We start from the raw sequence: 24,716 nt of genomic DNA on the forward strand, positions 1-24,716 counted from the left end.
TGGAAATCAATAAACATAAACCATCACATAAACAGAACCAAAGACAAAAACCACATGATTATCTCGATATATGCAGAAAAGGCCTTCAACAAAATTCAACAGCCCTTCATGCTAAAAGCTCTCAATAAACTAGGTATTGATGGAACATATCCTGTTTTGTCCCTGTTTGCAGATGACATGATTGTATATTTAGAAAGCCCCATCATCTCAGCCCAAAATCTACTTAAGCTGATAAACAACTTCAGTAAAGCCTCCGGATACAAAATCAATGTGCAAAAATCACAAGCATTCCTATACACCAACAGGAGACAGAGAGCCAAATCATGAGTGAACTCCTATTCACAATTGCTGCAAAGAGAATAAAATACCTAGGAAGGCAACTTGCAAGGGATGTGAAGGGCCTCTTCAAGGAGAACTACAAACCACTGCTCAATGAAATAAGAGGACACAAACAAATGGAAGAACATTCCCTGCTCATGGATAGAAAGAATCAACATCATGAAAATGGCCATACTGTCCAAGGTAATTTATAGATTCAATGTCATGCCCATCAAACTACAAATGACTTTCTTCACAGAATTGGAAAAAACTACTTTAAAGTTCATACAGAACCAAAAAAGAGCCCGCATTGCCAACACAATCCTAAGTCAAAAGAACAAAGCTGGAGGCATCACGCTACCTGACTTCAAACTATACTACAAAGTTGTGGTAACCAAAACAACATGGTACTGGTACCAGAACAGAGAGAGAGACCAATGGAATAGAACAGAGCCCTCAGAAATAACACCACACATCCACAACCATCTGATCTTTGACAAACCTGACAAAAACAAGAAACGGAAAAAGGATTCCCTATTTAATAAATGGTGCTGGGAAAACTGGCTAGCCATATGTGGAAAGCTGAAACTGGATCCATTCCTTACACCTTCTACAAAAATTAATTCAAGATGGATTAAAGACTTAAATGTTAGACCTAAAACCATAAGAACCCTGGAAGAAAACCTAGGCAATACCATTCAGAACATGAGCATGGGCAAGGACTTCATGACTAAAACACCAAAAGTGATGGGAACAAAAACCAAAATAGACAAATGGGATCTAATTAAACTAAAGAGCTTCTGCACAGCAAAAGAAACTGCCATCAGAGTGAACAGGCAACCTACAGAATGGGAGAAAAATTTTTGCAATCTACCTGTCTGACAAAGGGCTAATATCCAGAATCTAAAAGAACTTAAACAAATTAATAGGGAAAAAATTAACCCCATCAAAAAGTGGGCAAAGGATATGAACAGACACTTTTCAAAAGAAGATATTAATGCAACCAACAGATATATGAAAAAAATGTTCATCATCACTGGTCATCAGAGAAATGCAAATCTAAACCACAATGAGACACCATCGCACAACAGTTAGAATGGTGATCATTAAAAAGTCAGGAAACAACAGGTGCTGGAGAGGATGTGGAGAAATAGGAACACTTTTACACTGTTGGTGGGAGTGTAAACTAGTTCAACCATTGTGAAGACAGTGTGGTGATTACTCAAGGATCTAGAACCAGAAATACCATTTGACCTAGCCATCCCATTACTGGGTATATACCCAAAGGATTATAAATCATTCTACTATAAAGACACCTGCACACATGTTTATTGTGGCACTATTCACAATAGCAAAGACTTGGAACCATCCCAAATGTCCATCAATGATAGACTGGATTAAGAAAATGTGGCACATCTACACTATGGAACACTATGCAGCCATAAAAAAAGATGAGTTCACATCCTTTGTAGGGACGTGGATGAAGCTGGAAACCATCATTCTGAGCACACTATCGCAAGGACAGAACACCGAACACCGCATGTTCTTGCTCATAGGTGGGAATGGAACAATGAGATCACTTGGACACAGGGTGGGGAACATCACACACTGGGGCCTGTCATGGGGTGGGGGGATGGGGGAGGGATAGCATTAAGAGAAATACTTAATATGAATGATGAATTAATGGATGCAGCATACCAACATGGCACATGTATACATATGTAACAAACCTGCACATTTTGCACGTGTACCCTAAAACTTAAAGTACAATAAAAAAAAGAAAGTAGAGGCAAAAATTAATAATAATAACAATAATAGGGAGGCAGAATAAGATGGCTGAATAGAAGCCCCTAGTGATCATACTGCCTGAAGTAACATCAAACTGAACAACTATCCACACAGAAAGCATCTTCATGTAAACTAAAAATCAGGTGGGTGATCACAATACAAAGTTTTAACATGATGTTAAGAGAAGTTGCACTGAAGAGGGTAAAAACAACAATTGTGAATTACCTGCATTGCTCATCCTCCATCCTTTGACAATAGCCACATAGTACAGGGAGAAAATCCGTGTGCTTGGGGGAGCTCAGAACTAGCATACTTGCGGTGCATGTAACCTAGTGAGTTGTGAGGCTCGGCAACCTAGGAAGTGTTTGCATCACCCCTCCCCCAACCCCCCAACCTCAGGCAGCACAGTTCACAACTCTGGGATAGACTCCTTCCTTCTGCTTGAGAAGAGGAGAAGAGGAAGTAAAGAGGACTTCCTCTTGCAAATTGGCTACCAGCTCAGCCACAGGAGAAAAGGGCAACAGGTAGAGTCCTGAGGTCTCCCATCACAGGTCCTAGCTCTGGACAACACCCTGGGCCAGAAAGGAAACTGTTCTCTTGAAGGGAAGAACCTAGTCCTGGCAGGACTTACTATCTACCTACTAAAGAGTTCTTTGGCCCTGAATAATCAGCAGTGGTAGTGAGGCAGTACTTGCCAGGGGCTTTGTGTGAAACTCAGAGCCCTGCTGTCTTCAGGTGTTACCCAGCACATTCTCAGGTGTGGTAGCTAAAGGGATAGACTCCTTCTGCTTGAGCAAAGGAGAGGGAAGAGTAAAGGAGACGTTGTCCTGCAGCTTGAGTACTGGCTCAGCCACAATGAAGTAGTAAGATCCTTGCTTTTATAATTTTCTATCTCTTTAAAGAATTGCCCTTTGTAGTTGGGAGCGAGACACCGTCTCAAAAAAAAAAAAAAAAAAAAGAATTGCCTTTTGTAATTCTTTTTAAGGACATCTATTGGGAACAAATTCTCTTAGCTTTTCTTTCTTCTGAGAATGTCTTGATTTCTCCTTTATTCTGGAAATTTATTTTCCCTGGATGTAAAATTCCAGATTAACAGTGCTTCTCTTTCAACATCTGAAAACTGTTATGCCACTTCCTTCTGGTCTTTATGATTTCTGATGAGAAATCTTCTGACATTCAAGTCATTTCTCCCATGTAGGCAAGGTGTTATTTCTTTCTCCCTGATATCATTTTTTTTTTCTTTTTGGCTTGATGTGGTTTTCTTTTAAATTATCCTATTTGAGTTCTCATACTTTCTTGAATCTCTAAGTTTATGTATTTTGCCAAAGTTGGTGAGATTTTAGCTATTATTTATTTTGGCACATTTTCAACCACATGTTCTTTCAAATGTTAGATTAGGGCATATGCTGTTCTCTATATTACATGGGTCATCACTAACTCCAATAATGTACAATATGTCATATATAACAAATGTTAATCATAAAGAACCTCAGAAACAACTGGTAATCCTGAAAGAAGGAAATCGAAATCATACATATTATACTTCCACCTCACCCCACATGCATTTTTACCCTTTTCTCTTGGAATACGTTACTTTCAGTCTGGGAATAAATATAACCGTAAGTATGCACATATAATTTATTAAAATGAACTCATGTAGCAAACCTTATGTTTTATGATTTGCCTTTCCTATTTCGCAATAGTAGACTTTTAACTGCTTTCAGAGTAAATGCCACAATTATGTTAAACTTTTGTTCTTTGTAAGTGACAAGTCAGCATGACTGGTTGCATCTGAGTTAGCGCTACAGTTTACTTGCTCTGCAACCATCCTATCTCCTGCTTCAAGCCTGTCTAGGGAATTCACTGCAGATTTCCAAGCCCCATTTTTTCCAGATTTCAAGCCCTGCCATTGCTCCCCACAGTTAGCAGCTGACGAACAAATTTTCTTCCCAATATGCTGAGTTTGGCTTTTGACATCTGCTCTGCTGCTGTGTTCTCAATAGAAGACTACAATGAAGGGCAAGGTTGTTTTTCTTTTCTTTTTCTCTGTAGCCCTACAACACTGAACATGGAATAACAACAAAAGGAAGGTGTCATTTCTCATGGTACAGAACAACTTTCATTAATATTTGCCAATAATTCTTACCAGGGCTGCCCTGAGCTTTTCAGGCTTAAAGGTCTAGAAAAGGGGTCGGGGCGGGGGTTATTTAGCAAGTTAACAATGCAAACAAAATTGTAAAATGCCAATTTCATTTCTTTAAGAATAGTTTCAGGCTCTTTATATTTGTTATTTATCTAAAATTTGTCTTTTAATTATGATGACTTAGATATTTTTAAACATTAGATTCCTTGATACTTTCTACTTGACACTACTTATTACCTTAGTCACAGATCCTGGGGCAAGACATTTAGCTTCTTTAACCCATAACTTCTTTATCCAAAAAAAGAGAATAACAATAACTTCAATTTAAGAGAATATTGAAAGTTACATACTATATATACCATTTTTTAAATGAGTGAAGCTTTACACAAGTGGAAGTTCTTACTAGTGGTAAGCTAGTTCCAGTTACTTTGTACACTAAATGAAATAAACTGTATTTGATTTACAGCTTTATACAATTTAAATTTACTCCACTCTCCATTTTAAAGTAACCTTGCCATCAGAAAGAACTAATAAAATTAAATACAGTTTTGGTAATACAGTTATATGAGTTTCTCTATGATTTCTTTTTAATAAATATCTTTCTCAACACAAAACGTCCCTATTTTCCTGAGTATATCATAGGAAAATTAGTAAGGAACAGGTCCAAAACAGCTTAGTAACTGAGGAAGAAGCAAAGTAATGGCCAAACATCCCAATAGCCCTCTTTATACATTTGCTTTCAATGGGTTCTTATACAGAACTGTGGGAAGGTGTGACTGCTTAAATCTGCAAATTCCTTGGGAGAGTACAATTTTCCTGGTACCGCAAATGCTGCTTCTCATTTAAGTGCCACAGTCCTTAAAAAATGATGATTTTGCTTCCCAAAAGACATTTGCAAATATCTGGAGATATTTTGAGTTTTTATTTAGGATATAGCGGGTAGAGTGTAGGGATGTTGCTAAATATTCTGCAATGCTCTAGACAGCCCCATAATGAAGAATATTTCAGCTCAAAATGTCCATAGTGCTGAAGTTGAGAAACCCTGAACTAGTAGAATCCCTAGATTTACGGTAGATTCTGAATTAGAATGAATGGGGCCTATTCCTCCAGGGTAGGGCAGTGCTAGGCCATCAACTCAAAACTGAGAGAAGCAGTAATAAGAGAGGCAGAGGATCCCTCCTCACCTTTGTTGTTCTGCTAAAGTCCTAACACAAGTGAGCCAGTGAGGACTTTACCCATTTTGCCGGAGTTGTCACCTCTCTATCATCCTGGAGTGTTTCCCATAATCAATCAAGAAGTAGCATTCTCACCATCTTGCCTTCTGGGTTTGATGTAGTCATTGCTCATTTTATTTTATTTTACATATTGATTGATTGATTGATTGATTGATTGAGACAAGGTCTTGCTCTGTCGCCCAGGCTGGAGTACAGTGGTGTAGTCATACCTCAGTTCAGCTTTGAACTCCTGTGCTCAAGTGATCCTCCTAACTCAGCCTCCCAAAGCAACTGGGACTATTGTTGCACCACTATACCTAGCTAATTTATTTTATTGTTTTTTTTTTTGTTTTTTTTTTTTTTTTTGGAGAGATGCAGTCTTACTATGTTGCCCAGGCTGATCTCTAACTGCTTCATTTTACGTATTTGATTATTTTTTAGGAACAACTTTCATAGGCTAGAATAACTTCAGAGTTAGGGTTAGGGAAAAGTTTTGCTAATATTAAATATTAAGTACTGACCTACCAAAGTTAGATTTCGGACGCTATATTTTTCTGGTCTTTTTTAACATTCTTTCATTCCTTGCTGACTTCATAAATCTGCTTATAAAGCATTCTTCTTTACTACAATGATGTTTATACTCATATCCTACTACTTGCATTGTGGAATTCAAATTATTTTTAAATAATCACTATTGGTGGTAGATAGGATCCTCCTCCCTGCATTTCTATCGGCTTTGGAATTCTGTTATTATTTGCCATCATCTTTCTAATGAGGGATTATCCCAGGCTGTTAGTCTTTAGATTGTAAGGTTTATTTCAGTCTTGATATGGCCATTTGACATATTTGTCATTTCCCTCAATTATGAAAAAACATTTTGATTGGCTGACTTCCTGACCGCAAGTGACAAACTAAGGAAATCTAGCATTATAATTAAGGGAAAATTCGAAACCCAGAAATTTCTAAAGGAAAAACAAATTTAGCAGCCTTTTAACTTCTTTTTAGAAGACTCAGCCTCTAAGTTACACCAATCTTCACAACGACTGAAATGTGCTGCCAGATTCACTTCCTCTACAACTAGCTACAGAGTGAGTCCATGTTTAATCACTCTTCCTGTTAAAAATTACCTCTATTTCAGATTTTTCAGTTGGATGATTTAATATTCAAAGCTCAAGATCAGAACCTGCAATATACTGTTCCCATGTAACAGATAGTGACTTGAGCCTCAGATTTGATGAAAGTCATTAGGAATAGAAAACCTTTTATTCTTTTGCTTAAAAAAAAAGTATATTAACATAGCAGATGTTGAACAGCGAATTAGAAAATATTATTGAAACAACTTTTAAAATAAATATTGAGCTACAATTTAAGAATTTTTAAAATATTACATTTTTGTTTTACCATTATATTATCACCAGATAAGGAGAAAACTTTTTATTGCATGCTAAATGTGAACTTGGCAGATTTCTTTCAAAATAAAAAGAGAGTTTTAGGATTTTATCCTAGCTTTGTGTCAAGAGATCTCCCTGGTTCTTTGCTTATAGTTTATAGTTTGCCTGAGCTTTATGTAATTTTAAAGATCCTTTGTTAATTCGCATCCTAAATCATTTCTTTATCAGCATCATTCAATATTGTTAAGTACTTACTTTTGTAAGAGTCTTTTTCATTAGCTTCTATGTTCTCACACTCATGATTTTCCTTTCATGTTTTCATTTTCTTTGTTTTAGGTTCATCCTTCTCTTCTAAAACATTAATTATACAGACATCCAAGGTTGAGTTCTAGGGTCTCTTATTTTTCCAGAGTATTCTCCTTGGGCATTCTCATTCACACCCAAAACCCCAAATACTTTCTCTACCTGTATGATTTCTAAATATGTATTTCTACCTTAGGACTCCCATTTGAACTCCATATCTAGGTTGGTGTTTTCTCACATATACTCAAAGGCATCTCAACTCTGCATGTTCTAAACAGGACCTATAGTTGTTTTTTCACAGCCTCACCATCTTCTCTCCTTTACTATTTCAGTAAATGGCACGGTGATTTCTCTAGTTCCACAGCCTGAAAAATAGAGTAATCAAGTGGTTTTATGCTACCCATTTTTCATATCAAACTCATCACACCTGTCTTGTCAGTATTATCTCCTAATTGTCTCTTAATCTGTTAACTCTTCCCCATCTCCATCACTACTTCCAAATTCCAAGCTATCATCATCTTTCCTATGAACCGCTGAAAAAGAAAGAAGGATCTACAGGCCTGACAATCTTTGTTGTGTGGCTTCCTCTCACCTGTTTATCTCCCTCAATACCATCTCTCCCTAGCAACTCGTCCACCTTAACAAAGAAAAATTTATAGTTGCTCAATGGAAGATAAAATATCTATGTATATTTTTATATACATCTAACTTGTGCTAAGCTATACTTGTACAATATTTCAAGAAACTTGGAAATCACTGTAAGATCTGATAATTTTCTTTTGTTCTACATGTTTTAGCTGCTAAAAAATGAACACAGTAATGAAATTAAGTGACATAATTTAGTTCAACATAAAATAATAATCTATATGTATTATATGTTGTCTATTAAATTAATAGGTAACAGTCACTTACTCCAATATTTATACTTTATTCAACATAACAGAACAGAATTTTCATAGGATTAATGTTTCAATATTTTTCAGGTTTCTTTTTATAAAAACCCAATCTACGAAGGCATGCATACATATTATGTCAACTGTGACTTTTAATAAATCAACATATCTCTCCTTTCCTCCATTTCTTTATCTTCAAAATAAGAAATGTGATGGTTTATGAGATCAGTTTAGCTTCTGCAATTAATTTTAGAATTAATTGCAATCTAGGATTCATCTGATATGGAAGGGAAAAATAGGGCAAAAGGGTTCTTCGTGAGCTTAGCAATTATTGAGAAAGATGGTTAATATGCTTCTTTTAATGGCAGAGACATAGAACCAATTGTGACTGCAAATTTTCCAAGAAGTCTTGCAATTAAATAGCACATTTAATTTTGTTTAAATCAGTGCTTTCTGAAAGTATTTGCTCTGATGACCTCATTTTATGTACCACGACACACATTATATAACATGATGTATTACATAATACATTTTATATAGCACATACCACTAGTTGGGAAATGATAGCTTTATATTGAGATTACAGCTCTTTGCTCTTTATATAGTTGAGTTATATAAATTTCCTCACATTTTCATAAGCCCAGTTGTTTCAACAAGTCTAACCTGTGTCTGTGGGGCCGAATGAAAGCAATTTCACAGCATGGCCATCTGTTACAAATTCTTGGTATAAAAATTTTCATTAATTTAACTCAGAAGAATTTCCCTTACAGCAAATTAACAGACTGGAAATTCATGGTGAATAAATTCAGGGTCATTCTGCTTCACAGAACGGCTTTCTTTCCAGGGATATTGGGGTCAGTGGGGGCAAGATTCTCTATTGCCTCTTAGTCATCTCTACCCTAACTCCTGCAATGAGATATCTGGAGGCCAAAGATTTATATCATTAGTATTGTTGCTTGAAGTTGTAAGTAATACTGATCCCCAAATAGGTATAAATACAGTTTTAATCCCTAAATTTGGCTTCTGCACAGTTCAGGGACTAGTGCTGAATTAAAACTCTCCGGAAAAGAAAAATTGTATTTTTCCTGCAATGAAGTATCTGGAGGCCAAAGACTTAAATCATTAGTACTGTTGCTTGCAGTTACAAACAGTCCTGACTCCCAAATAGGTAACAAAACAGCTTTGATCCCTAAATTCTGCTTCTGCACAGTTCAGGGCCTAGCACTGAATTGAAACCCTCCAGGAAACAAAAACTACATTTTATGTTTCATAAAGGGAATAATTCCTCAACTTGTACTGGATATTTTCTTCTCTATAACTTGGATTTTAGGGTCATATAAAAAATAAAATATATAATGGTATTTTTATTTAAACTAAATTTGAGTTTTGTGTATCTGTATTTACTGACATACTTTATTTGCAGAGTACAGTATTTTAAATCAATGCTGCCAATACATTCTAATAAATTTTATTTTCCAGAACTGTAATTGCACAATTTATTTTTCAAAGGAAAAAAGAACAGTGTCAGCCTTCAGAATTCTGTGGCAGCCAGTAATTAATTTTCCTGTCAGTAATGTTGGCTCCTCTGATGCCATCACTGCCACAAATATAGTTACATTTCCAAAGCATTCATATCTTGTTTTTTCTTTACTTTTCGTATTAGGGGATTATATTGGGGGGAGGGGGTTATTTAATAAATATATGTTAAGCTGGCTAATGCTTGCTGAAAACTTCTTGACAAGCTTATTGGAAGTAAATTTTGTAAGTAAAGGGATCTAATGCAAGGGAGGTGGTAACTTCTTTCATTTAGGAGAGAATGTCAGAAATGGTGATGAAACTATTTGATTTTTTAATAATTTAGGAAGCCAAAATCTAAAAAGTTGAATATATTAGGTTGCAAATTTCTCTAAAAGACTATGAGATACTCAAATATTTTGTTGTATCCCCATTTTATATCACAATGTCTAATATTTTCTAGGTGCTCAAGAAGCCTGTGTTGATTAGCTGAATGAGTGACTGAATGAATGGCTATATATTGTGTGGTAAGATTTACCACCCTTTGAAATTTTTTGAAATACCTTCAAGGAAATTATAAAGAGGCAACAGAGGAACCCAGGACTGAAAATTAAAAATGGATATCATAGTCCAAACCTGATATAGTTTGACTCTGTGTCCCCACCCAAATCTCACTTTGTAGTTCCAACAATTCCCACGTGTTGTGGAAGGGACACAGAGGGACATGATTGAATAATGGGGGAAGATATTTCCTGTGCTGTTCTTGTGATAGTGAATGGGTCTTAGAACTGACAGCTTTAAAAATGAGAGTTTCTCTGCATGAGCTCTCTCTTTGCCTGCAGCCATCCACGTAAGACGTGACTTGCTCCTCTTTGCCTTCTGAAATGATTGTGAGGACTCCCTAGCCCTGTGGAACTGTAAGTTCAATAAACCTCTTTCTTTTGTAAATTGTCCACTCTTGGGTATGTCTTTATCATTAGTGTGAAAATGGACGAATACAAATCCTGAAGTTAAAATTCTAAAGACCAAGCATTCAGTTTAAAAACTTGAAACCACTATGGAACATCAAGAAAGGACAGTTAGGGTCAGAATCAATATTTTTGTGGATGCCAACTTCTATTTCTTTCATCATGCCTCTTTCATTAATGCCTGCAAAGAAAGAAAATCAAACTCCTTCCTATTAACCAAGATGATTTAATATCAGCATCACTCATATTGTTTCTTTTCTGTATTAGCTTTATAGATTTAATAACTATAATCACATATTCTTCTCTCATTAATTTATATCTGCCAATCTTCTAGTGAATCTCAGAACTCAAAAATCATGATTTTTAGGTTTCAGTCTCATAAACACTTCAAACATCCTTAGTGCACATATTCTCCCGGTATGTAATAATTGTTTTTAATTGAATTACCAATCTAGAAACAGATTTGAAAGCTGAGGAAAACTCAGATGTGAAAGTACTTGCAAAACATAAATTCTCAAGTGACTAATATTATCATCAATGGTCAAACCTTTCTCCAAGAAAATATCATTAATAAGCAATATTTTTCCTGTAAAACATTTAAAAAGAGAAAAGGGTACCCCAAATGCACCTAACATAAAGAAGCAGTGTAAATCAAAACACAGGGACATTGCTATGATTTACATGTCCCCTCCTAAACATATGTTGAAATTTAATTGCCATGGTAACAAGCTAGTTCTTATGCTCGGTGTGAAACAGTCAGAGGATCCTATTGTTTCAACATTGGCCAGAGTGTCTGTCTTAGCCCGTTTTCTGCTGCTGTAAAAAAATACCACCGACTGGGTAATATATTTAAAAAAACAGAAGTTTATTTGGTTCATGTTTCTAGAGGCTGAGAAGTCTAAGAGCAAGATGCTGGCACCTGGCAAGGGTCATCCCATGGTAGAAGGCATCGCTACCTTGTGGGAATTGATAAAATCCACTTGGGAGCAGTTGAGGGGCAAGCAGGGTGTTCTGCCCTCACAGACTCCAGTGTCCACACTTATATCTCGCACGAGTGTAGCCTAATTGGTATGCAGCTTAATAATCATAACAAATTGTATTATTTTATTGATATGGTAAGTCAAAAAACAATAAAATGTATTTTATGTAAGAATTTACATAAATGTAAGAATTTAACTGCAATAGAAAGGCTAAATCTCATGAAAGTATATACCAAGCCACTTTCAGATCTAGAAAAATCATGATTAAAATTAAGGATTAAAAATAAAGTAAGTAAAGGACAAGCAAAATCGTGAAATAAACAGAAACTGTAGAGATGAGATTAAAAGATTGAGTCAGAATAATTTGTGCTGAGCAAAACAAAACAAAACACGTTTGGAATTGAATTGATTTAAAGGTAAATAAATAAGCTAGTCAACTAGATTAAAAATGGGACATACAACTACAGTTTAAAGAGGTGAGACACATGGTTTTTTACTGTTTGTTTCCCCTAGGGAGTCTCAATATATGAAGTAAAATAAAAAAGATTGTATTAAATCCAAGTGTGTCTAAATGATTTCTCTATCCAAAAACTTACATTTACTGAAAAATCTTAGAGAAAGAGGTTATGAATAAATGAATAAAAGAATACATGTATGTTCTTGTGGCCAGAGGGGTTAGGTGGGAAATCAAGTTTCTATTCAGCCATGCTAAAACCACAAGGAGTAAGATGCACTTTTACCATAAGTGTTTGTCTGGAATAGGGCAGGCATTGTATAAAACATTTTTTATTTTTGGCCATCCTGGTCCTGACTCTTTGGCTAGGAGAAATAAGCATTTACTTGGAGATTTTTTTTCTACATCTCTTGGTAGTTCCCTTTTAGAGGCTTTTCTGACACCCTGTCTAGGTTAGGTGGGGAATTAAAACCAGAGAACTCACTTCCAAGGCAATCTTTCAGTCTCAAGTTCCCCAGACTGCCTCACTTTCCACCTTTCAGAGTATTTCTCTGTTTGTTGCTGTGCTATGTCCAGACTTACTTAGTCTTAGGAAGGAAAACCTGAGAGGAATTGGGCTACTCCTACATGAAGAAACTAGATGACACTATCAATTTTTTAAAATCTTTAAATTTTATGAAAGAACTCTTAGAATGAGAAGCAGATTTGTAATATAAAATATAGAACTTATAGGTGAAATATATATAATAAGACAACAAGAAGTCTTATTAAATTAGCACCATGACAAACTGAAAAATGTATACATGTCTAAGGGCATTTAGATTCCAAACTGTGAAACCACCAAGCTAGTCAAACGAAATCCAATCTGACCTCAGAATCCTAAGTTTGAATTCTAAGAGAATGTGTAGTTCTTAGGCCCAGTTTCTCTTTTTTTCTCCTCCCTCAATTATACCTTCATTTGATCATCAAAGATGAACTTCCTGAACTTCCCATTTCCTTTTTGCCCCAACAATAATCTCCAGTGGTGCTTACAGCTGCAGCATTTACCTTGACATAACTCGTAGATTTCAGTCCTAACCTTACCTTCAAAGTTTGCTTTTAATATTACTTTATTATTATTTCAGCATCACTCTAGTATATCCACTTTGGAAACAAAAGACATCATTCTATTCATAGCATTCTGTTTTTAGTAGTGGTATTTCCATTTACAAAATATAGTAAATCTCGATCACTGAAAACATTAAGTCCTAGAAAAAGTACCATTCCTACGCATGATGTTAATTCTGCGGTGAACTTATTGCGCTGAAATGCTGTGACAAGAAGGAGGTGACAAGTCGACATTCCACAGTGATTCTTTGATTGAAGTGGACAGCAGAAATGGAAAGAAGACTAAGAAGCCATGTGCCATGGTGGATTATAACAAGAATATGAGAGCAGTGGACTAGGCTGATCACGTATCCTACTAAGCACAAAGGCACAAGGTTTGGTATAATTCTTTCTCCCCATTCTAAACATTACAGTGCTGAACTCCTGCATCCTGTTCAAGAAAGACAATCCTGAGCACACAATTAACCATGTCAACTTCAGACTGATGTTGATGGAAAGAATGCTGGAAAAGCACCACAAACCATGGCGGCAGCATCTTTGAGGTCATCTGTGCTGTGATGATGTCACACCTTTTTGCCTGTCTGGAAGACATTTCCCCAAGAGCGTATCACCATCAGGGAAACACAATCTAACTAGTGGCTGCAAAGTTTGCTGCTTGCACAACAACAAGGATGGCAAGAAGATCTGGAGAGAAGTGCAATATTTTTGTGCAGGATGTGATATTTCTCTTTGTGTTGTTCTGTGCTTTATTACTTATTTATTTTTTATGTACTTATTTATTATTATTATTATTACTGAGACAGAGTTTTGCTCTGTCATCCAGGTTGGAGTGCAATGGCGTGATCTAGGATCACTGCAACCTCCACCTCCCAGGATCAAGCAATTCTTCTGCCTCAGCGTCCCAAGTAGTTGGGATTACAGGCGCTGGCTACCACACCAGGCTAACTTTTTTTTGTACTTTTAGTAGAGATGTGGTTTCACCATGTTGGCCAGGCTGGTTTTGAACTCCTGATCTCAAGTGATCTGCCCACCTCAGCCTCCCAAAGTGCAAAGTGCTAGGATTATAGGCATGAATCACCCTGCCTGGCTGTTCCATGTTTTAAAATTTACTACACACACATAAAAAATTATTAAATACTGATCATCGTATACATTTCTATTACATTAGGGTTAGAGACAAGTTTTGTTTAGAAATAACTCCAAAAGCAGTTTTTCTAATTTATTTTCATATTGAAAATCAGTCAGATTTGCTTCGACCTCAGGAACATGTTTTTGTAAAATTAAATGAACACTGGCAACAAGCTGCACTTTTTTTCTAAACAAAAACAGTGAGAAGTAGAGGATAAATTCATTCTCTGAAGGATTAAGTTTTTGCATCATAATATTGGAGACTAAGAGGTAGTCAGAGCCAGAACAACAGAAGAGAAAACAATGGCAAAAATATATAACATGGGTTTTCTTTATTTTCATGTATAATATATTAATTTGTATCTTAAATAGGAAAATATATTTTTATTTTTTGAGTGAACTAGAATACAGCTTCGTCCCAGATTCTTACAAACTTTTAGTAGTTTTCCATGAGAAAGAAAAAAAAAAGTAAACTTTTAAGCCTTGCAAATATTTTCGTAAGTAAACTACAAGCTAATGTTTGCCTTATGAGTTAAATACATTTGTAAATTTGAATTTTGTTCTAAAATTATAGTTCATGTAAAAAGAAAACCTTATTTCTACAGAAATATTCTCCTGGCCTGAAAATTTTCTCTTTAATCCCTTGCAAATATAATTGGTATAGTAAGTAATAATAGATCTCATGTATCCGAGTCTAACAAGGTAAACCGGCCTAATTACTAACTGTGGTTAAATTCTCTCTGGCTTGCACTTAGATTTTAATTGCATCTAACATTTCCACCTTAATCTCTGCCCGCGAAGCTGTCAAGTGTGGACTTCATCATCAGGCTCCTTTGCCTTCTACCGTTTTTTAGGGTCAGACAATGAGAGGCACTGGCAGAAGGTCAGAGGTCAGAAGAAGAGTCAGGGTATTAATTTCTCCAGCATCTTCCCTGCTAAGACACAAATTGTGATTGTATTCCCTTAGCCAAAACCAGAACTCCTATTGGTGACTTTCTTATGGCTTTCTTTCTTTCTTATGGCTTTCTTTCTTTCTTATCTTTGTCTTTTGGGGACTGAGCTCCTTCACCCAATTCCCACAGGCATGGAGGTGTTAACTCCCTCTCTTGCTATCAGGGATGTTTTTTATCCCTCTAATTTTCTTTTCTTAACCCGACTAAAACCTTTATTAACTTTTAATTACCCCCATTTGACTGTGCCATTTGTTTCCTGAAAGGCTCTAGTCTGATACAATTACATTCCTTAAATATCTTCTTTGTCAGGGCTCTTTTACACTTCACGCAATGAAGACTCCATAAACTTAGCTACTAACAAACATAGTATTAATAGGTTAACAAGCATTTTGTTACTATTGTTATTAATTAAACTCCAGGAAAAATTATAAAGTAAGCAGAGTTGGATTGGCGTGTCATCTGTGAAGCCAGCATGAGTTTTGAAGTCAGAGAAGTCTGTGTTTTAACTACATCTTCAGCATGTATTAGATAAATAAAGTACAAATGGCTAAATAATGAATGATGAATGTAACCTAGCTTGAAACTTGGTTTCCTAGTCTTTAAAATGGTAAGAATAATACTATACTGGGTTGTCATGTTGACTTCACCCGACACAACACCAGCATACAGTGTCCAAGTAAAACAATGACCAAGTAAAGGAATTATTTTACCAAGTAAAGGAATTACCTTCCTCATCTTCCCTTTTTTATGAATAATCAGAGAGCATTCCATTATTCTGTATATCTAGGTATATTCTCCCTCCTGTCTTCCTGTTTCCTGAGCAGCCTGCTGAATGGATGGCTTCTTGAAAATGGATAGAATTATTATTTTGCATTAGTTTAGAAAAAAACATACTTTTATCACCCTCATATTTTTCCTTGGGATTGAGTCTAATAATAAAAAAGTGTGATTAATTCTTGATTCATTATCTGCCTGTCTTTTATTTGTTCATCAAATTCAGGAAGGAAAATTGCTTAATTGGGTATAGGGTCTTAGTGTCTTCTATGAAACTGAAAGATTAGAATAGATAGATGATCTTTCAGAACCCTTACAATTCTAAGATCCCATGAAATATTTATTTTTAGATGATTTGCTAAAATCAACCATTGACATCACATAAAATGAATTTCTATTCTTTTCCCAGTCATGACTATCAGGTGATCTCCAGCCTGTTGGTGTACCAAAGTTCCCCCGTCAGTGTGCTTTCTAGTGTACTGTGTGTACTGTGGGTGGGTAAGTCAACCACTGTGCTGAAATATTGACTCCATTAGCCCTTCAGAGCTTACAGGGCTGATGATGTGTGCTATAAATCTCTTCTTTGTAACCCATTGTGACCTATATTATCACAGGATATTTTGTTGATGGTGGTGGTGATTAGTATTAAAAATCTACCTGGAAAATTTCCATTTTATACCTGGTGAGTTTAGTGGAATGATATTATTATTACTATTACCATATTGGCACCATTTCTACCATCTTATGACTGTATTTGTGTCACACTTTATGTTATTTTTTAAAATTATGTTTTTCTTTTTAGAGATAAAGTCTTGCTCAGTCACCCACGCTAAAGTGCAGTGGCATGATCATGGCTACCTGTAGCCTCAAATTCTTGTGTTCAAATGACCCTCCAACCTCAGCTTTCTGAGTAGCTAGGACTACATGTGTGCACCACCATGCCCAGGTAATTTGTTGTTGCTTTTAGTTGAGATGGGGTCTTGCTGTGCTTCCCAGGCTGTTCTCAAACTCCTGGGATAAAGTGATTTTCCTATCTCAGATTCCCAAAGTGCTGGGATTACAGGTATAAGCTATTGCAGCCAGCCTAAAATTATTTTTCATTTAAAAATTATTTTGAGTCTTTTGCACTTCAATTTGTTAGAATTCTATTTCATTTTAATGTTTGAACTTAAAATTTGCCCATGCCAATTTAACATAATTAAATCCACATCTTGACCCCATCCTTGGCATTTAACTTAGATATTATTGATAACCATTATTTTATATGAACAATGTTTAATTCACCTCAAATGTTTACCAATTTTCTTTGTTCACCATTCTGTCTTATGTTCCAAACCCTGATTTGGGAAAATTTCCTTTTTCTTGAAAGTATATTCTTTAGAATTTTCTTTTCTGAAAGTCCGTTTGCGGTAACCTAAGTTTGCACTTCTTTTTTAAAAAGCCTTATTTCACATTATCTTAAAATATAATTTTGCTAAAGACACACTCCTCTAATCATGTTATTTTTGTCTTTTTATATTGTAATCACATAAATATATTACCATCTCATTTTATCTTCTGTGTCTCTGAAACATCTATTTATAGTCACCATTTTGTTAGTTTTTTTCTGAATTTTGAGAATTTCTTTAGCTCTACACTTCAGTTCATTTAAGTATCCTACAATTTCTTCTGTCTACAACTGTGGCTGACCAGGTGGCAGTCATGATTTAGTTTCATTGTCTGACAATTTATGGTACCACCAACTAAGCAGCAACCGAACTAACAGAATGGGCGTCAGTAGATAGGAAGAGAACCCCAGGAACAAAGGTGGAGCAGCCATTGAAAAATACCAGGTTAAAGTTCTCATGAAGACACTCCAGAAATGATAGTGGAACATTTTTGATGATTCAGAAAAAAAGTATGAAAACCGATGGCTCTAAGTTGGTAAGAGATCAGAAGGATTGAATTATAAATAAGAACAAGGCTAGGATTTTGTAAACCAATTTATTTCATCTATATTTTCTTTCTTAGGTAAGCACGCTAGTGATGGGTGACAAAAACTTATGTCTAAATACATATAAAAAGGCTCCATCAATGAGTATAACATAAAACTTTTTTTCTTGTGAGGCGCGGTTGCGCACGCCTGTAATCCCAGCACTTTGGGAGGCTGAAGTGGGTGGATCACGAGGTCAGGAGTTCAAGACCAGCCTGATCAAGATGGTGAAACCTCGTTCCTAGTAAAAATACAAAAATTAGCAGGGCATGGTGGTGGGCGCCTGTAATCCCAATTACTCAGGAGGCTGAGGCAGAAAACTGCTTGAATCGGAGGGGCGGAGGTTGCAGTGAGCTGAAATTGCACCACCGCACTCCAGCGTGGGTGACAGAGCGAGACTCCATCTCAGAAAAAAAAAAAAAGAAGAAAAAAAAACCACACACACACTTTATTTCTTAATTATACATAACATAATGGTGCATTTACAATTAAAGGCGTCTTAGACATGAAGTAATACAGAATCACTTCACTGACAGAATTGTTCATGTTCTTCCAGACCAGATACCATTCTCTTGAAAATGTTGTATGCCTTCCAGTTTTCTTATCTGACATCCATACACCACATTTTAAAATATGCTAATATCATTGATTCTATTGCGGTTGAGTTATGTTTCCTGTGAGTTTGGAAGACATAATTTGCCTTACCATTTTTTGCCGATTCAATTGGTTGGATTCTCAGAATGTGGTTGTTCCATACAATTTTACTGATTATTGCTGCAAACTGAAGTCCATTCAAAAGAAATTTGAGTGTGCTTAATATTCAATGTGATACACACACACGTACACATATATGCAAAAAGAGGGAAGAAGAGAAAAAGAGAGGTGGGGCTAGAGAGAGTTGTACTGGTGATGTGAGATATTGATCTCAAATCTAGACCTAGATATTAATTTCCTTAAACCTAAGAAGCAACACATTTCAGCTACTGAAAATTTTTGTAATAACAGAACAATGAGCCTGTTTATTCTGTCTTCTCTTGTTAGCAAAAATTGCTACTTAATAAGGAACACAGATTTCCCCATCCTCACTGTCATTTAGATTTCACGATATTATCCTTTATAGCTTTATAGATAATTGGCCTAGCTAAAGAAGAAACGGTCCTTATTGCTTAAATTATTTGTTTGGATGAAGGCTGTCTTTTGAGATCTAGATTTATTGTCCATGAGGTTAAGAATATCTGTGTATCAGGTGACTTCAGCTCCCAAGATATAAGAAAGTCCTGCTTACACATTCAACAATCAGTCACTGAGTATTTACTTGCAGTGTGATACACAAGGCACTGAGTACTAGGCACCTGAATATCGGTAAGATAAAGCTGTTGCCCACATGTATACAGCGCAGACATATTTACAGTAACAATACAATGATGTCAGTTAGTAGGTTCAGCTGCAAGTAATGGAAGTAGATTTCAAGGGCTTAAACAACACACAAAATAAATAAGTTTTTTTTTTCCCCTCACTAATCAGGAAGTAAATAGCTAGTGTTGCTCCCAAAGACCTATGTCCTTTTCATATTCTTTGAATTACTTAGCATGTCCTTCTCATACTTCTGACCTTACAATTATAAGATGGCTGCTGTATATTTCAACTAGAATCAATTATCCACAAAGGGAAAAACATGGTGGAGAGAAAACAGGGAGGAGTGGGACCCATATCAGAATGACTTCCTGTGTCACTGTCGACTTCTCTCTCATTTGGCAAAAACTGGGTGGCACACTCCTCTGGTTGTAAGGGTATCTGAAGGAAAGGATTATGTAACTGAACATATTGCTAACGAAGACAAAACCTAGGGAATATTTTAGAAGGAATGCTGTGGACAGGAGATGGAGTGGGCAACTGGCAGAAGAAAGCAAAATAGAAAAACTAAAGTTATAAGAGAGGGATGCACCAACTGTGACCGCAAAGCCTCCGGGGACTAAATATTTCTCAAATATCCCCTAAGGTGTGCATTGTTGTCAATGCACTACCTATGACACATTAATTTGGAAATGCATGATTGTCTGTATTACTATCTTACATCTTAGATGACTTTATTCAGATCTCATAATTTGGTAAGTTCACATCAGTGGTTCAAATGTAACTGTCTTTCTCCAGACGTTTAGCTTTCAGTTATTTCACTGGAAACAGACTTTTCTGGCACTCTCCACCATGTAACAAAACCATGTTTAAGTAAGACTAAAGAGAATTTTTGCAAATTCAAGTAGAACTGATTTATCTCCACCTGTCTGATACATGGAACCTATTAAAAAACCCATTTGATTATCTGGTCTCCCTGGCATCTTGCCCGTAGCTGCCATTATCTTAGCCAAACATTTCCTAAACTTAACCACTCAAGCGTTACATCACTGATAACAGAACAGACTCTCAAAGCAGCTGAGATGCAGGTGGCCAGGTGTGCTTTAAGATAGACCAAAGAATTAGCTAAAAATTCTGTTTTGAAAGAAAAGGATGAAACAGAAGACAGCCATAAATAATTAAAGAGCTTCATCAAAAAGCTCCTTCGTCTTTTCAAATTTGTTGCATTTTACCCATCTATCAGTAGGCATTATCATTTTTGTAGCATTATAAAATAAATTATTCACTTGACAATTAATTTTATGCCACTGCATGCCTCCAAACATGTAAAGCACAAGAAACCCCATTTTAGAGTCTGGGCCATACACATAATGAGGGTTTTGTAAACTATTTCGTAATAAATCTGACTTCCCACAGCAGTGGTTGGATCTATGCTATCTGTAAAACAAAAACACTCAGGATATATTGTCATATTTGTAATAAATCTTATTTTCTAATTAATTTGAATACACATTTACAACATGTCTAGAACTTTTAGCATTATGAGGTAGAAAGTATTCTGTAAAATAATGCATAGACTCCTTTTGTGTTTATGTACAAATATAACATTCGGAGTTATTTATAACTGATCACTCTGCAAGAATGTATTCAGGATCTATACTATCTAAGAGATAAGTCATTGTCTGCCATTAAAAAGTTTTGCTATAAGACTTTTTCATTAAATGGTTTTTCAGACAGGACTGGTGATTTACTACATTAATTGAAATTTCTTTACAGTATCTTGATCAAATAAAAAATTATTTTTGTCTGACATGAAATCCAAAGATTAATAGATCAGAGCTGGATCAGTAGCTTCACAATGTCCTTTATGCCCCAGACAGCTTCTGTCTTTCCAAAACACCATTCTTAGTATAGGCCTCTCGTTCTCATAGAAGTCTCATGGCCACAAGATGACTGCCCCACTATTAGCTCCTGTCTGCGTTGCTGGAGGTAGGAGAGCATATCTAGACGGTCCTTATGGTTTCCTTATCAGGAAAGGAATACCAGCACTAGAACCTTTATCTTATTTGGAAGGGAAACTAGGAATGTAGTTTTACTTGGTCACAAACTGTGAATAAAAGGTTCTTTTCATAAGCAAAATCGAAAGAATGAATATCATTAAGTCAATTAGCAGAGACTGTCACAATCATTTATAAATTTTCATTACATTAATGTTTGCCTCATCAAATAACAAAATCTCAGCAAAGTTAGTTTAATGATTGAATTGTTTTTTATTAGCAATTTATGAACCGGTCAGCATTCCATTTGTAAAATAGAAAATGTTCAATGAACCAAGCATAGGAGGTAGGCTTTATAGATAGAAAAGGCTGAAAAAAGCAGAAACAAAAAATAAGTGGATTTTAAGCAGAGAGGACTTTTTTTTTATTATTATGGAGAGGACTGTTTTCTCAACTCAACTTGACTGGGCCCCTTCTGATTATTTGCTGTGATTTTCCTGTTTTTCATTTTTCTTTTTTTTAATTTCTCATTTCAAAGTTCAGTTTGATTACATGGCACCTAGAATGAGTGAATTCATTCTGGTTTGTTCTGGTCTGCTGGGGCCTGGTGCAGGAACTCGGTTCAAAATGATAGACTCCCATAAACTTTGTTTAATATCCTACATTCCAACATACATACACCATTTTAATTTATTTTACTTACAAAATTCTTTTATTAAAAAATCAGGCCAGGCACGGTGGCTGACGCCTGTAATCCCAACACTTTGGGAGACTGAAGTGGGTGGATCACGAGGTCAAGAGATCGAGACCATCCTGGCCGACATGGTGAATCCCCGTGTCTACTAAAAATACAAAACTTAGCTGGGCGTGGTGGTGTGCTCCTGTAGTCCCAGCTACATGGGAGGCTGAGGCAGGAGAATCACTTGAACCCAGGAGGCGGAGATTGCAGTGAGCCAAGATCGTACCATTGCACTCTAGCCTGGTGACAGAGCAAGACTCCGTCTCAAAAAAAAAAAAAAAAAAATCAATAATTACTGATACGTTTCTAAGAAGGAAGTGGTTTTGCATTTGGAAATGGGATTATTGAATAAATCTCTTCAGATATTCATTCTCAAGACACTATCAATTTTTAGTAAAAATTTTGCAAAATAATTTTCTTAATAATTCTTCTAAAAAACTACAACGCAATTGCATAATTAACAAAGTGTAACAATATGTATGCAATACCAGATGTAACAAGAGGCAAAGCTGGAAATCCTCATATATTTATTTTTGATCATTATTTATGTTAAATATTTTTCTTTGTACCAAAGAAATCATCTTTCTCATTAATGGGTACTTAAAGGTTAGATAAAATGTATTTTATTTTGTATTTCATAAAACTTTGGTTTAAAAATCCCAATTTTAATCTGCCTACAGTTCATTTACAAAAGTGATATCTATAGCTGCATTAAGCATAAGATTACTTTTTCTGACTTAATTGCTTTCTGAATTATACTGGAAGCCACTTCCAAAATCAGACAGCTGTAAGAGACAAACTTCCCAGCTTGATAAATGTTGCTTAACTTATGTGTGTGTGTGTTGGGGGCGGGGAGCAGAGGAACTAATTTCAACATTAGTTGATTTCTATCATTAATATCTTTTTTACTAGGATGTCTATGAAAAGATGATTTTGAAAGATTAAAATATATCATATTTTCAGTCTCGAGAATTATTGACTTCCTTAAGGAAAAATAAAACAGGCAAAATAATTGTGCAGTATCCAGGAAGGGTATCTCCCAAAGTCCACTTTAGTTGCAACATTGCAGAATAATAGATCAAAAAATAAACAAATAAAAAGGAAAGAAGGTGGGATTGCACAAATCCAATAACTACAGGGGACAGTGGACAAGAATTTCTTTTATAGAGGAAAACTAGCTGGAAAACTTCATGGCAAGAGTGAGAAGTCTGGTAAGTCTGTCTAACATGAATTTAATAATTGCTGTGAGTCAGTGACTGCTCAATTTCCCGTTATTCCTTCTTATTTTACCCTGTTTTCTCTCTTAAGTTTTAAATGGTGCATGTAATTTGCTTTTTTGGCATGTAGCAAGGACTGGACCTCAACTGAGAATGTGAACTATATGCTGGATGCAATGTGAGTTTTGAAAAGATTCTTCCTTGATGGGGAATAGGTGTGGTCTCTTTATGAAAGTAGGTTATGTATGGATATTGGTCTTCATATGTAAGTCAGGATGTAAACTTTCCAAATAAGCACAGCCAGCTCTAGAGCCCATGTTACAGTGGAGAATCAGGAAGAGATTATGTAGATAAAGAAAAGACGGAACAGCAGTGAAATATATATAAATCAACCCCAGAAAGAGAAGGGGTAATCTGACTTGGTGAATCAGAACACCTGCTTCTTGGGAAGTGAAAACAGAGCTTTAAAGGGTGTGGAATCAGAGGGAAGATACTGTTGGAATAGAGAGAAGCTACTTTTTTAAAAAAAATATGGATTTTTAAAAATGTTTAGATTTATAAGGAGAACATTATCTCTGCATGGGTCACCATAATTCTACAGAAAGTGAAAATGTACAAGAGAAACCTAAATTGGCTTGAGCAAAATAGAAGACTTATAAGAAGTAAAAGGAAAATTAGGTAGCATCTCTTTAGTTGAAAAATAGAAAAAAAAAAACTGTTTTTAAAGAAATGTGTTAGGCTTTAAGAAATGAGAATTCTTGGTGTTTCAATAAATTAAAAGAAAATGGGGAAGTCAGAAGGGGTAGAGTATTCAGCTCAGATACTGAAGGACCATGTTAAGAATTATAAATTTTATGCAAAAGAATTGGAAAACCATTGGTGTATGATATGGGTTGGCTGTGTTCCCACCCAAATCTCATCTTGAATTGTAACTCCCACAATTTCCATGAGTCATGGGAGGGACCCAGTTGGGGGCAATTGAATAATGGGGTCAAGTCTTTCTTGTGCTATTCTCATGATAGTGAATAAGTCTCATAAGGCTGATGGTTTTATAAAGAGGAGTTCTGCACAAGCTCTCTCTCTCTTTGCCTGCCATCATCCATGTCAGACATGACTTGCTCCTCTTTGCCTTCTGCCATGATTCTGAGGCCTCCCCAGCCATGTGGAGCTGTGAGTCCATTTAACCTCTTTTTCTTTATAAATTACTCAGTCTCATGTACATCTTTATCAGCAGCACAAAAATGGACTAATACAGTAAATTGTTACCAGTAGAATGGGGTGCTGCTGTAAAGATACCTGAAAATGTGAAAGCAACTTTGGAACAAGGTAACAGGCAGAGGTTGGAACAGTTTGGAGTGCTCAGAAGAAGACAGGAACATGTGGGAAAGTTTGGAACTGCCTAGAGACTTGTCGAATGGCTTTGACCAAAATGCTGATAGTGATGTAGACAATGAAATCTAGTCTGAGGTGGTCTCAGATGGAGATGAGGAACTCTCTGGGAACTGGAGT

The sequence above is a fragment of the Theropithecus gelada genome, chromosome 4, assembly GCF_003255815.1.
Source record: "Theropithecus gelada isolate Dixy chromosome 4, Tgel_1.0, whole genome shotgun sequence".
In the NCBI taxonomy this organism is placed as follows: domain Eukaryota; kingdom Metazoa; phylum Chordata; class Mammalia; order Primates; family Cercopithecidae; genus Theropithecus; species Theropithecus gelada.